Here is a 16,204-nt window from a genome sequence, read left to right as displayed (position 1 = left end):
ATTACATATCATATAATTAAAAGTAGTCAATAATCCTAAAATAATATTTAAAAATATTTTTATTAATCTAAATTTTACGTGAATGATTAATATTATACTCCAAACAATGTACAAAGGTGTTGGTATACTTTTTTACTACAAAAGAAAAATATTTTTTAATAATAATAATTTATTTAAAATATCTTGTAGAACATTTGATGTAAACAAATAAATGGAATTAAGATTTTGCATTACTAAAATGTCACATATAATATAAACAAAGACTTAAATGCAATAGGAGAAATTTATAAAATAATTTAAAAAATCTTCCTTAAAACCCTCTTGAATCAGATTATACAACTACTTCAAATATATTATTACTAGGCATTTTCTCCGGTTTCACATCGGACATTTTAAAATTTTGTGAGGAGTTTTGAAGCAATATCATATATAAAATAATATAATTAAATGACTCCTACCATATAAACTAATTTATATCATAGATTTTAAAGGTTTTATAGACATTTATTATATAAATAATTATGTGTAATTAATGTTTTTTAATTATTAATATTATAAGTAATAAAAATAAAAACTTAAATGTTATTAAAAAAATTTAAAATTGTTCCTTTAAACGCTCTCAAAGTAGATTATACATTTACTTTAATAGTATGTATAGATTATAGCACACTTTATTGCTTGTGTGATGTGTGCACTTACACGAGTAGGTTCACGCCTCATATTAGATGCACCGAAAAGTAAAATTGTTTGTTAGAAGGGCTGTTGGAAAAAAATTCAAACTTCCATGAAATTATAAGTAATTTGCCCTAATAGTTAGACTAACTCATGGAATTATCTACAAATAACAAAATAAATAAATAAATAAATAATTTATACTTATTTAAGAGAGTTTGGTAGGCCCAGAGGCGTAATAAAGCACTTCCATTCATTCTTACATAAAATCAAAACATTAAATTCTCTTATAACTTCAATATATCTTAGTGATTGAAATTGATCAAAAGTTTTCCCTACATGTTAATGCGTCTTTTAGTGGCTGCCTGTTCTTAATTATGATCTTTTAATTTTTCCTTTTTATTATATATATTGAAGCGGTGGGTGGATGATTATAACCACAAGTAAGAAACATGGAAAGCAGTTGAAACCATGATGTCATGGCATTGATGCTAAATAAAAATAACGGAAAAGGATAGATGTTTCTAATAATTTTTAAAAAATAATAAAAGAAAGAAACGTCTGGATCCCTACTACTTTTTAAATAACCATTAGATTTCTAAGTTATTACAAATATATATATATATATATATATATATATATATATATATATATATATTTGTTAAATATTCTAATTAGTCTCTCTATTTTTTTTCTCTCTACTCTTTTTGTCCCTCTATTCTTCAGTTAAGGTAAATCAGGTCCTCTCCCCAGAACGACGTTAATTGGGCTATTGGTTGAGTTTGATGTGGCATTTCCATGAATATAAAATTATTTAAAAAAATAAAATCCATAAAATAATAATACTTTAGAAACCATTGTCGGATCCGGATCTCTCTCATGTAATCAAATCTGAGAGAGTTTTTCCCCTTAAAAATTATCACCATCTTCCTCGTAAATCCCTAACTTCATCTCACTTGATCCTCTGTAGTCATTCTTGTCTGAAATTTGGGTGTCTAGGTGAGCTCCCCCCCCTCCCCTCCTCCCCCGCAAATCAGGTCTTGTCTTGGTCTGTAAAAACCTAACACTTTTCTCACTACTCCCTTCATCTCACTTGATCCTCTGTAATCATTCTTGTTTTTACCACAGTAGCAAGGAAACACTGCATGTAAATAGTCTATGTAATTAAATAATTGGTTGAATGGTCAAGTAATGTTTGTTGTGCAATTAAATATCAGTTTATTTAATTAAATAAAATAGATCTCATACTACTGTCAATTTATCAGTCTAGTCTTTGCAGTGTAAACCTACTCTGATTTTTTTTGTCTTGCTCTATCAGTATGTGGTTTTTCATATGCTTATATTTATTACAAATTAAATGTCTTTCATATAGGATGGTTACCTTGTATGAGTACACTGTAAACTACCACCATGGGAGGAATTAGTGAGAGAAGGACAGGTCACATATGTCAATGAGAGAGTGTCTGAATTATCTGTTGACCTTGAAAAGTTTGCTTATTGGGATTTAGTAGGAGATGTGAAAGAACTAGGGTATGACATTAAGAAGGATGTGAGCCTATCATATAAAGATGGTGCAAGAGTATTAAAATTTTTTTAGTCATTTAAGCTCCAAACTTCCTCTGAAATGAGAAGTTTAGTTAAAATTGCGAAAACACATGAACATCAAAAACAAATTTGACATACAATCCAAAAAAAAGGTACAATTCAATGTTAAGATTAGGGAAACATCTCAAAATAGACCTTCTTCATGCTGAATATCTCTTCACATCGGAGCGTTGGCTTAGAAGTGTTCACCAGATGATCGCTCAACTTAGAAGTCTTCACTTGCTGACCGCCAATGTCAAAGCTCTGCATATGAAGCGAAGGTTAGGGGGAAAAAGAAGCTTTGGAGATGAAGAGAAGGTTAAGGGGATAAAGAAAGAGGAGGGGAGTGTCGAAGGAAGTAAGGTGTCACTGGGAAGAAGAACTAAAAAAAATTACAAAACTCTCTCAAATCCGATTGCATGAGAGAGATTTGGATCCGACATTGGTTTCCAAAGAATTATTATTTTATTATTTTTATTTTTTAATAATTTTATATACATGGAAATGCTATGTCAAACTCAACTAACAACCTAGTTAACACCATTCTGGGGAAATGACCTGATTTACCCAAACTGAAAAGTAAAGAAACTAAAAAGACTAAGTTAAAGTAGAGAAAAAAAAGTAGAGAGACTAATTAGGGTATTTAACCTATATATATAGCTCATCGAACCCTTATTTTTTTTTACAAATTATTATTTTATTGTTATTATGTTTTATTTTTTATTTTATCTCCTCAAGTTCTATGGTTGGAATAGCTCGTTGGAACTAGACAAACATAGATGGCCATTGGCAAATTGTGTGAGGTCGAGCCAAATCAGTCCAACCCCGGCTACTGAACAGGAGATTGGTGTTGGTAAAATCAATTTATTCGAATTAGGGTTAAGAAAAATTATTCTAATCAAATTAGAGCTATCAATTACTATTAATTGATATTTATCATAAAAAATCGCCCACATGAACACATGAATATATGTGATAAATTAGGATTACCTCACAGAGATTTCACAAGCGCAAAATCCTTCAATGCACACACGCGATGCTCTTAAACTTCTCACCCTTCATCCGAAAGAAGTTATGGCTTCTTTTGCTTCCAGCAACTAATGTGAATATTAGGTTTTTCTCATAGCCGTCTTTTGATGGCAATAATTGTTAATTAAAACCCTAATCTCATATCACATATTTATAGGGAGTAATCAGATAAGGTTAGAACATGTAGTGTGTAACCTGTTTGGGATTTATATATCTTTAGCAAATTAGTTCATACTAATTTTAATAATCACAATCATGCCCATCAATAAATTGTAATTTAATCCAAAGATTAGAGATATTCATAAGTGAGACCCCAATATAATATTTTATATATTAGTCCCTCTATCAATAAATATTTCATATAAATGGGTATAATTAGACCATCAATGGCATTGTCGATCCCAACTTATATGTGTGTTTTCTTATACTATTGAACATAAAATAATTTTAAAAAATATGTATAATAATATATATTTTATATATAATAGAATACTTTCTGAAAATTAACCGGTCGAATTTCTACCCAATACATATGAAACACAATCTACAATATTCTCTCCCACAATATGAGGGACAGATCCCATCTTGAATGACTACAAACCTTCATGTATTCATTATATAACCCAATGTGTCTGTATATAGCCTCCAATTAGCATCACTGGTTGACACTATCAAAGTAAAATAATGTATACATAAGATTTAATAACATCCTTGGCTAATGAGGACTTTATGCAACATAATAGCTCTTTCTTTCTATGACGGTGTTTAGTCTAAGACTTTTGTAGTGGTCCACTATAATACTTGTCAACTACAAATACTCACAATATTATCAAGCGTCTCCACTCTAGTGGCTGAGACATAGTACAACATGTGACAACCAATAATGAATATAAAATTATATTTTATCTCATAGGTTGTGAACTATTTTGCATTGCAAGGAACATAGATAATCATGTCTCACTTTAATGATCTCTATCATTAATTTGATTTCTATACAGTATTGCAAGCCCATAATAATATATCATCAACATGAATAATGCAATACCCATAATTATGCATGCAACGAAATAAAAATATTTTATTATTAAATAATAATTAAAATTGCCTTTTTAGGGCATATTAGGTTTTAGTCTCCCACTTGCACTCAAAGCCAATCAGGCGCAAATCTCAAATGTCCCATCTTTTCTAAATGTTTCTAAACACATTTTACCTTAAAGGTTTAGTTAAATGATCTGCTACATTCTTTGTGGAAGCGACTTTTGTTATTTTTATATCTCCTCATTTAGCAATCTCTTTTACTAAGTGAAACTTTCTTTCTATGTGCTTTTGTCCTATGATGAGCCCTTGGTTCCTTAGCTTGTGAAATTGCTCCATTATTATCACAAAACAAAGTGATAGGAGACTCTATCATAGAAACAACACCCAACTCTTAGATGAATTTCTTGGTCCAGACTTTTTCTTTTGCTGTTTCACAAGCCGCAACATACTCTTCTTTGGTTGTGCATAGATTATGCTACAGTCCCCTGTTTACAACTTCTACAGCTAAAACCCCCATAGTTTAAAGTTGATACAAATCCAAATGTAGACTTTATATCATTAGGATCCGATTGGAAATCTGAATCAGTGTATCCATCAACCTTTAATGGACCCCCACTATATATCAAGCAATAATGTTTAGTCCTATTAAGATATTTAAGAAATATGATTAATGGCAGTCCAATTCTCATTTCCAAGATTAGATTGATATCAACTCACTACACTAATTGCTTGAGTAATATCTGGCCTTGTACATAACACTGTGTACATCAATGTTTCATTCTCTCTAACTCCTCATCAATTTGAGGTGATATTTTCTTAGAAAGAATAATTCCATATCTAAAAGGTATCAACCCCTTTTTGGAATTTTGCATGTTAACCTTGACCACAATTTTTTCAATATAGTTACACTAGCACAATCCCAAAAGTCAATTACCTCTTTTTTTATATAGATTGATGCCTAAAATATACAATGCCTCACCCAAGTATTTCATAGAGAATTGATTAGGCAACCATATTTTTGTTAAAGATAACATTCCTATGTCATTCCCGATGAGAAGAATATCATCCACATAATAAACAAGAAATATAATAGCATTCAATTGTGTTTTCTTATAAATACAAACTTTATTCAGATTTTGAATAAAACCAAACAATTTGATTGTTTCATCAAACCAGATGATCCAACTTCTAGAGGCTTGTTTAAGTCCATATATAGACTTGTTAAGCTTGCATACTTTATGTTCATCCCCTTTGGATATAAATCCATTAGGCTGATCCATGTAAATTTTTTCTTCAAGCAATCTATTCAAGAAGGTTGTCTTTATATTAATATGCCAGATTCCATAATCATAGTATGCAACTATAGCCAATAAGATTCTAATGAATTTAAGCATCACTACTGGTGAGAAAGTATCCTCGTAACCAATTCCTTCCTTTTGATTATAGCCTTTTGCAACCAGTCTTGTTTTATAGGTCTCTACCTTTCTATCTGATCCTCTTTTTCTCTTATAGACCCATTTACAACTAATTGTTTTTAACCCAGTAGGGTGACAAGACTCCAGACTTGATTAGTATGCATACAATCCATTTCTAATCTCATGGCATCTATCCATTTATTTTTGTCAATGTCAGACATTGCCTCATTATAATTGTATGGATCATCTTCGCACTCTTCAGAGATCATAGCATAAGTTTCATTCAAAAAGTCAATTTTTCTGGAGGACGAATTATCCTACAACTTTTTCTTATTGAAACACTTGGCTCACCAATGACATTAGGGATGCATTCATCTTGTGAATCATATTCATTGGACCGAACATATTCCTCTAAAGCAATCTTATTGATTTTATTACAACTGGTTTCAAAATCATCTTGGCAGAAAATTGCAATCCTACTTACAAGCATCTTTTGTTATATAGGATTATAAAAGTAATATCCAAAAGTCTCTTTCAGTCAGCCTACAAATAGGCATCTATCTATTCTAGATTCCAACTTATCAACAGTTTGTTTCTTAACATGTGCAAGACATCCCCATATCCTTAAGTGTCTTACACATAGTTTTGTATTAGTTCACAACTCATATGGAGTTTTTGTGACTAACTTGGTTGGAACTCTATTTAACATTTAAATCACAGTCTCTAATGCATAACCCCAAAAGAATAAGGCCAAATCTGTCATATTTTCATAGATCATATTATATCCAATAAAGTACAATTTTTCTTTATGAAATACCATTATGTTGTGCCAATTTCTTCTTCTTCTTCTTCAACACCATTATGTTGTGCCAGTCTCTTCTTCTTCTTCTTCTTCTTCTTCTTCTTCTTCTTCTTCTAAATGGAGACATTTGATACTTCTACCTTTTTGTTTTCCTACTTCATAATTAATTCTTTGAATTTTTCAAAGAAAATCATATTTATGTTTCATTAAGTAGATGTATCCATATCTACAATAATCATTAGTTAATGTGATAAAATAAGCAAACCCACCTCTTGCTACATAATTCAAGGGACCATATACATTTGAATGTATTAAGTCTAGGACATTATGAACTCCTATACCTTTACCAGTAAAAGGCAATTTTGTCATCTTGCCTTGCTCACAAGACTCATCAAAAGGAGTAAAATAATAAAGACCATCTTGTGCAAAACCATAAGTCACAAATTTACTATTCAAATTAATAATAACTTTATTATGAAATAAAATAGAACATCCAAGTTCATCTAACTTCGAAATGAAAACTAAATTTCTTCCTAATTTGAGGCACATAAAGACAATCTTTCAACCAAAAGCACATAAAGACAATCTTTCAACCAAAAAAAAAACAACAACAACTCCTCCATCCAAGACTAAATTAAATATTCCTATAGAAATGACAACAACCTTTGCCTTTGTTCCCATCAACAGTGTCACTTCCCCTTCTTTCAATTTCTACTTTACTGAAACCCCTACAATGTATTGCAAACATGAGAGGTTGCCCCATAGTCAATACACCACAAATTAGCAGAACCTAAAATTAGTTTCAATGATAAGTATATAAAACATACCTTCTGAAAATTTGTCTTTGAGTGACGTTAGGTACTGCAAACAATTTCTTTTCCAATGACCTTTCTTTTTACAATAATGATAAACATTTTCTAATTGGTCACCCTTTTTGAATTTCCCTCTTGGACACTTATGGACTTTTTTTTTCATGAAAATTCGTTTTGTAATTGTAGGTGTAGATTTCAAAGGTTTCCTTTCGTCAACTACCACGACAATAGGCTTTTCCTTTTTGATCAGTGGGCTACAAGTGGTTATCTCTTTTGGTATATCTAAATACAAGTTTTTTAAATTTTGAAAAAATAAATAATTAAATATTATAATTTGCAGTAGTTTTTAGCAAATCCTATGACTTTATGTACTTTTCAATCAAGCTTTTTTAGGGAAATTATGCTTAGGATTTTTCTTTTAAAAATGTGGATAAAATTATGCTTAGGATATATGAATTTTTGTTTTTCTAAAAATGTGGATAAAATTATGCTTAAGATATATAAATTTTTTTCTGTTAAAATTGTGGATAAAATTATGCTTAGGATATATGAATTTTTTTTCTTTTAAAATGTGGATAAACCATATATAGGATAAATTCCAACCATCAACATTTGAGCGAGAAGGAAATAAAATAACAATTACATTACTATAGGGGTGATATATAATTTTTTTAAAAAAGAAAATTTTACTCGTGAATCTAAAATATTATATTGTAGTCCAATTTTGAAGATAATGGTCAACTAGAGGAGAAATTGATAGCAATTTTCACTGACACAAAATAATAAATTTCAGCATAGATAAGGGTGCAGGCTAATTATCTGCCTCTAGTGGACTTGACTCACCAAGTTCGATTCACCAAAAGTTAGACCTTAAACCTGCTAGTGCTACATGGCAGTTCTAGTGGGCCAAATAAGCCAGCTAGAACTAGTGAGCCTAGGTCAAGGGTTGAACTGGCAAGTCAGGCTAAGCCTCACCAGTTCACGGTCGGCATGGTAATTTTTTAAATACTCAAATATAATTAAAAATGATAAATAATTTCTAATAAATAACAATACTTCAAAATAATTTATAAAAGATAAAGGGCTTGCACTTAATTCATTTATTTATTGAATTAAGTTAGCTATGTATCATTTTGAGTGTGAGAGGAATCAAGGCCAACGTAGTTCTCTTACCTTGAACTAGAGTCGTCACCCACTTAGGGGGCGTTTATTTCAGGGAAAGTGGGGGGAAGTGGGGGGAAGTGGTATGACTTCCACCACTTCTGGTGTTCATTTGTGCTGAACTGGGGGAAGTGCCACTTCCCCCACTTCCGACTGAAGTGGATTTTGAACTAAGCCCACTTCGGTATTTTTTTTACTGAAGTGGGGGGAAGTGAGACAATCTATAAAAACTAACTTCCTTTCACTTCCAAAATCTTTTTTGAACTCATAGACCTTCATCCAACACCTAAATCTTTCGATTTTATTCTCACTTTCTGACAAATGAACATCAGAAATTCTGGAAGTGTATCACTTCCCCCCCCCACTTCAAGGAAGTGGCACTTCCCCCACTTCCTGACTTCCCCCCACTTTCCCTGAAATGAACGCCCCCTTACCTATTTTTATAGGTGTTAGGTTATAGCTCTTGCTCAAACTCAAGAGCCATTATTGTGCTCATCATCTTATCAATGAAAAAACAGTCACTAGCTTCTGGATTTCCCATCTTTGATTCTTGTTGTTGAACTTGAGCACAATTTCAATCTTCCATGCAAACTTAATTTCAACATTTGGTATCAACAACTGGGAATGCGTTGCATTTATTATGTTTCCACCTGCACCAAAAGTAGGCTCGCATCTTACAGTAGGCATTAGACATGCAGAAATGTCCTTGACAACTAATGAAAGAATGGGGTACATATTTCAATTATCTTGCCACAATTTAAGTACAGGTCAACCTTAGAGAACCGAAATGAAGTGTTTAAGTACACGTTGACATCTGTGTATTATAACCCCCTCGGCTTCTTCTTGGCTCGATTTTGTTGAAATGATTCTACTCCACTACTGTTGGACTATCCTACTACCACAAATGCAACTTGTGGAACTAAATGGCTATGCTAGGAACAATAGCTCTCATATTATTTAAGAAGTTGAGTCCTCATATCGCTAATAATTGGTTTAGCATCTATAAAGAAGTCGGTCTCCAAGTATTCATGGGCTAGAAATATGAATCTTAGCCTCCATTATACCCTAAAAACTCATAATAAGCCTCTAAATAGGTAAACAAACCTTTTAACCTACCTAAGATGTATAACAAATGTAACTAGAGCAACATGAGAAATATCTCTATAATAGCTTAACCACTTGAGCTTCATTTCTACAAGGCCCAAAACTAATTAAGCATCTAATCTAAACTTTCACAATTATTCAACAGGATCAACATCACCATACAAAAATAAATGTGTAGTATAAAAATAAATTTACAAAAATAAATTTATACATGTATTAAAAATAGAAAGAAAATTCGTAACTTTAGTAGCAATATACTACTGATATTCAAATAAATTAAAACCAGACAAAGTGTCACTAACAAAAGTAGTCAATAATGCCTTAAAAGGAAATGTTGTAGCAAAGTCGATACATAAAGTTTCATCTAGTTCTAACATATTCCATGATTTTTTTTTTGTGCCCTCATGTTGTTTGTTTCATAATAACGAGCCCATTGTTTCATGAGAGTCATGTTCTTTCCCAGGTACGCTATCACATCCCTAATTGGGCCCACAAATTAATTTAGTGACTCTAACCCAATTTGCATACACACATAAGTTCCACACATGACAAGCGCATATTATATGAAAATATTTACATCCGCATGGGGGCCTAAAATATTCTTCTAGAGGCCTAATCGGGGCCATATTAGCGGAGGCATTATCAAAAAAAATTAAAAAATCTTAAATGTCAAACAGTACTTTTTGATGATTCCACAAAAAAGCCTATAAATATTATTGTTGGTTTGAGTCTCATTGAATACCCTAAAGCAATGACTCACTTTTGGATATTTTATGAGGCTTCAATCTAATGCATCATATACCCATAAACAAATTTTTGTAAAACATATCAGTTCATATATCGGCACATAAAGAAATTAAAAAGTAAAAGTGCTACCATACTCACAAACTTACTGTTATTGTATTGTTTAAAAATTGTTCTTTGAACCGTCATCCTGGAAACTTTTTTGTACGTCGATTGCAATGTCTCATTGATGCACTCTTAAACTTGACATCGTTCTGCAAAGTTGAATGGCAAGTGCTTGCCGGAAATTGTCTCCGCAACTCTCTCTCTATATTTTCCTTGAGAACACGTAAATAAAGAAGGCTGACAATAGGTATAAATTGAAGATTATGTTAGAAGATATCCAATCTTGTATGAATGCTTCTTCTTCCGTGCCTGCTGAATGTGCCATACTACCCTCCCTTACTAACCTTAAACTCTGCACCACAGTAATTACACTTAGCATGAGTTATAATACCATCATTGTTGTAAATTTTTTATAAAATGAGTTTTAAAAAATATCATATTGAGGGGTGAATTCAGCGATGGGGTTGGTTGCTCCGGTTTCTAAAGGTGCATCATCTAGTGTAGACTCTAAAAAAAATTGGCGTCATGTGGTGGAAGCTTAAGAAGGAAGAACATTGGCAGCTCAGTGGTTTCAGCCTCTCTTTGCCTATTTCTAAGGAGAGTAGTTAAACTCTGCACTACAGCAACTACACTTAGCATAAGTTATAATGCCATCATTGATATAAATTTTTTATAAAATAAGTTTAAAAAATATCATATTAAGGGGTTAATTCAACAATGCGGTTGATTGCTCCGGTTTCTTAGGGTGCATCATCTAGTGTTAGTTCCTTAATGAGACTTTGTAACACATGCCATTAACTACTCTCCTTAGAAATAGGCAATGAGAGGCTAAAGCCGCTGAGCTGCCAATGTTCTTCCTTCTTGAGCTTTTACCACATGACGCCATTTTTTTTAGAGTCTACAATAAAAACATCAAAATAATAAAATAATTAATGGGTAAAATAAAATATCACCCAATAAAAAATAAGAAAATTAAACAATGATAAGGATTTATAACAAAAATTTAATAACAAACAAAATAAATAAAATATCACTAAATACAAAATTAACAAAATTTAGCAATGCTAAGAAGATAAATCAAAAAATTAATATAACAACTAAAATAAATAAAATAACACTAGTTGTAAGATTAAAATAATTAAGCAACGCTAATAGATTACAGGGAAAATTAAATACCAAACAAAAATAATTAAAATATCACTCAATAAATGTAAAATTTTAAAAATAAACAATGTCAAAAACGTATAGGTAAAGTGAAAATAACAAAAATAAATAAATTAATTAATTAAAATTAAAATAATAGACTATAATTAATATATAGAACTATAGAATAAGTAATAAAGTAAAATTAAAATAATGTGATGCATTTAGTAAATAGAACAAAAATAACAATTATAGAATAAAATTTAAAATTAATTAACCAATTTAAATTGAGAGCTAACCTTATTAATTAATTTTATTAATTAAAGATGGGAGAAAGCTTTGAGATAAAAATAATAACACTAATAATAAAAATAAAAATAAATCTAGTAGTGCTTTGAAGAAACTTGGAGTCTTAAACCCTGGAGTAATGAGAGAATTAAAGAAATTGGTGTGAGATTAGTAGGGGATGAAAGGGTACATGTAAAATCAAAAGAAATGTAAAAAATGGAAATTAAAAAAAAAAACTTTTTAAAATTTTTGCAACCATTGGAAAACTAAAAAAACAATTAAAGAGCAACGGTTTAGGGTTTAGGGTTGGGCCATGTTGTAACTTGAACTAACTCAGCTTTTGACCCGGTAGGTCAACCTCTGAGTTCAAGTTAAGAAAGCCTAACCTGTAATCAGGCTTGTTATAGTGAAAGTCAGTTATGGATTGGCTAGTCTGACCTTAAGTCGTTCACCCAACAGGTCAATTCTAAACCAGATTGATTTTTTTTTTATTTGTAGTCTAAAAAAGCAAAGGAGAATAAGAAAAATACAAGTCTTCTCCGCGTTCAATTACAACAAATGAGAATATGAAAAATATAAAACTTTTTTTCTCCTGTTTTTTGGGTATTATTGACAACAAATGACAACAAATGAGAATATGAAAAATACAACCCTTCTCAGCATTCAATTTCAAAGAATGAGAACATGAAAAATACAACTTTTTTTTTTCTCCTATTTTTCGGTTTTTAATTTTTATTGAGAAGGTCTTCAACTTGACAAAGATGCGTCACTTGCATTAGTGGCCAAGTGAAGATATATTCCTTTAAGAAAGTGCTGAGGTGTTGTTTACAATAGTTATATATATATATATATATATATATATATATATATATATATATATATATATATATATATATATATAAATCCTTACTCTTTTAAATTAAAATGTGTTTTTCGTCACTGTTTACATAAAAATCATCCACTTTTAATTAAAAACACTATTTATTATAAGTTGAGGGATTATTATTATTATTATTATTTTTGGTTTTGGAATGACTGTGTTATACCAACTTTTCCATACAGAAATAGTTACAAGTAAATTTTAAAAAATAATCAAAATTATTATCCATACCTTCTAAAATTGAACTACTATAGGCAAGTAGGATATTGACTGAACATTAATAGCATAATAACAAGTCGAGCTAAAAATCACTATTTCTTTTGAGGTTTGTTTTTGTTTGTATTAAACTGTAACTTAAAAATAATCGCATGAGATATAATATTATATAGTTATTATATTTATATACAAGACTTGGAACAATAGTGATCTCCAAACTAATGGTGTTTTGGATGATTTTAATATTAAATAATGACCTGCAAATTTTTAGGTTTCTTTTGTGTGTAAACTATCTTTAGGTTTCTTGTGTGCATAAACCATTGCAACATTTTATTTTCAGCTTTAATAAATTATGGTTAATCTTTTTTTATAATTTTTTTAAACTATATTGTGATTTATCTCTTTATCAATTCGGTACATGTGGTTTGAGATTTAACATTTTAGTACCTTGTAATCTAAACTGTTTGTAAAAACATGTCAAAACGATTAACTTCGTTAATTCTGACTGACGTGGCATACAAATAAATATGAATTTACCTCTTTACCTTTATTTTTATTACTAAAATATGTATTAATAAAAACCATTCAGATTTATTGATATAGTATTTAAAACCATTCAAGTTATGATTGGAGGTATACTAGTTATTAATTAGTACATATTTAAGTAATATAATTTTTTTTACAAATAATATAAAATATATGGTACTAAATTGTTACAATTCAAAACATAAATCCTGAATTAATAAAAGAGTTACATCATATAACAGTTTAACAAATTTCCAAAAAAAAATATATGTTAGGGTTTACCAAGTGAAATTTACCATCTCAATATATATTTATTATTTTATTTTCCATAAAAGTAAAAGACAAACACCAACCAAGGGAAAGCACCAATGTTTTCAGAACCGGACCAGACCGGCCGGTCGGACCGGCAGAACCGGGAACCGGCCTGCAGTCCGGTCCGGTTCTATGGAACTGGTTGACCGGGAGTCAACCCGATCAAACCCGGTCAAACCCGGGGAACCGCCCGGTTTGACCAGAACCGGGTTGACCCCAGTTCTAAAATTTTGATTTAATTTTAGAAAGAGGGCAGGAACTTAAGAAGAGAAGCTTTTCTAGTTTTCTTTAACGTTGAAAATTGAAGCCCTAGGGAGAAGAGATCAAGGTTTGCGTTTCGATTCCTCAGTGCCGATCGCGCCATGCTCTGCCCGCTTGGATCTGGTGAAGGTTCTGCCCCATGATTTGTAGATCTTCTTCACAGTTCACACTTCAGTGACTTCACACCTTCTCATCACTTCCAAGTTCCAAGGAACTTGAGCTTTTTAGAGTATTCAAGCCTGTAAGTTTGTAACCCATGTCTTGTAGTTGTAGATCTTCTTCACAGTTCATTATTTAGTCTTTCTTGGACAATGGATATTGCTTTTCTGATTTTTTTTTGTCTATTTTTTTTTCTGAAATAAAAACAGAGATCAAAGAGCCAAGCTATTGATCATTGACCTTGGAGTTTTGGGCCTCACAAAGAAGAGAACTTCCCACCGTTTCAAACTCTTCATAGGTTTGCAAATATTCAATTAATGTTTGCAACTTTGCATTAATGTAAGACTAGTTGGAATAATATCATTAATTCAGGATAAGTTATTCTTGGTTTTTTTGTTTGCATTAAGACAATTTGTTTCTTATTTTCCTTTTGGGAGGACAAACAATTTTATTTTACTAAAATAAATAAATAACAAGGATGGTAATGCATTAATTGATAGCTCCATTGCATTAATTGCCAGCTATTCTCCATTGTTTCTAACTTTGGGCTCTTATTCATGAATGTGTGTATTTATACGTCATCATCATATGATGCTGATATAATGAACTATATATTTGTTTGTAATTATTTAGAATTAATAAGGGAAAATTATTTTTTACCCCCTAACAGTTTCAAAACTTCCCAGACAGCCCCTCTGACTTTTGAATTTGCTATACAACCCTTCCTTTTTGTTTCACTTCAATTTTCCCCCCTGCAGCTCATTATGTCCAGCTCATTTAATTAAATTCCATCTTTACCCTTGGCAATGGTGGAAAAAAACACATCATCCTTTGGAAAATTGATTTTTCACCATCAAATCACCCATTTTTTTCCTTCCTTTTAAATATTTTTTGGAAGACCTTGAGCCTTACCGTGCATCTCTAGTGGGCTTCGTTTGTTTTCGTCGCCGCCTTCTGTTGCTATGGATTCTTTGGATTTGCCTTCTAGTTTGGCGGCGGAGTCGGGTGGGAAAGGCTCGCTTTGCCTCGGCTCGGCCTTGAATAGGAAGAGACCGGTGATGATCGATATACCGATGGGTGATGTGCTGTTCTTTGGAGAACCTAAGAAATCTGATGGGACAAAAGGAGGGGGCGGAAGGAGGATGAGGAGGGTGAAAGGTATGAGGTGTTTTGTAAGAGAGGAAAGAAGAGGCTTGAGATGGAGGACCGATTTAGGGTTTATGTCGATCCCCTTGGAGATTTTGAACTGGTACATGTGTGTGTCTTTTTTTTAATTCCTATTCATCCGATTTATGTCCATTTTTTGTATGGATAAATTTGAAATTGTTGGAATGTTTACCATGGGGCTGATTGTTGGGAGCACATTAGCTTAAACACAAAGCCAGATAATTAAATGGAAACAAGGTAATTTAAACAAAAATAATTACTATTAAACAGAAACCAAGATTATTAAACGGAAACGTGTTAACTTAAACAAAAACCCAAATTGATAAACGGAAACAAAATAACTTAAACAAAAAAACTATTGTTAAATGTAAAAAATGTATTCATAAATAGAAACCAAAACTATTAAACACAAACTAGCAAACTTAATCAGATACGCATTAACATATATTGTAAAACTATTGAAGCCCAATAAATTAAAAGTAAAACATTTGACAATGTGCTTTAACTTAATTAGATAAATATAAACGAGTAAACTTAAACAGTAACCGAGATTGTTACACGAAAACCGTGATCGATAAACGGAAACAAGATAACTTAAACAAAAACAACTATTGTTAAACGTAAAACGTTAAAATTTATCTTTATATTTAATTTACTTCTTCAACTTCTAACAACTCATATTCAAATTCACATTTCATTAAATCATATTTTAAATAAAGATAATTTTGAAACCCGAACAAGGATTAATTAAGAATTAGAGAGGATTTGAGGGGATAATAATTTTTAA

Source organism: Dioscorea cayenensis, chromosome 17 (genome assembly GCF_009730915.1).
Source record: "Dioscorea cayenensis subsp. rotundata cultivar TDr96_F1 chromosome 17, TDr96_F1_v2_PseudoChromosome.rev07_lg8_w22 25.fasta, whole genome shotgun sequence".
Lineage (NCBI taxonomy): Eukaryota > Viridiplantae > Streptophyta > Magnoliopsida > Dioscoreales > Dioscoreaceae > Dioscorea > Dioscorea cayenensis.
Note: the sequence above shows the minus strand (reverse complement) of the source record.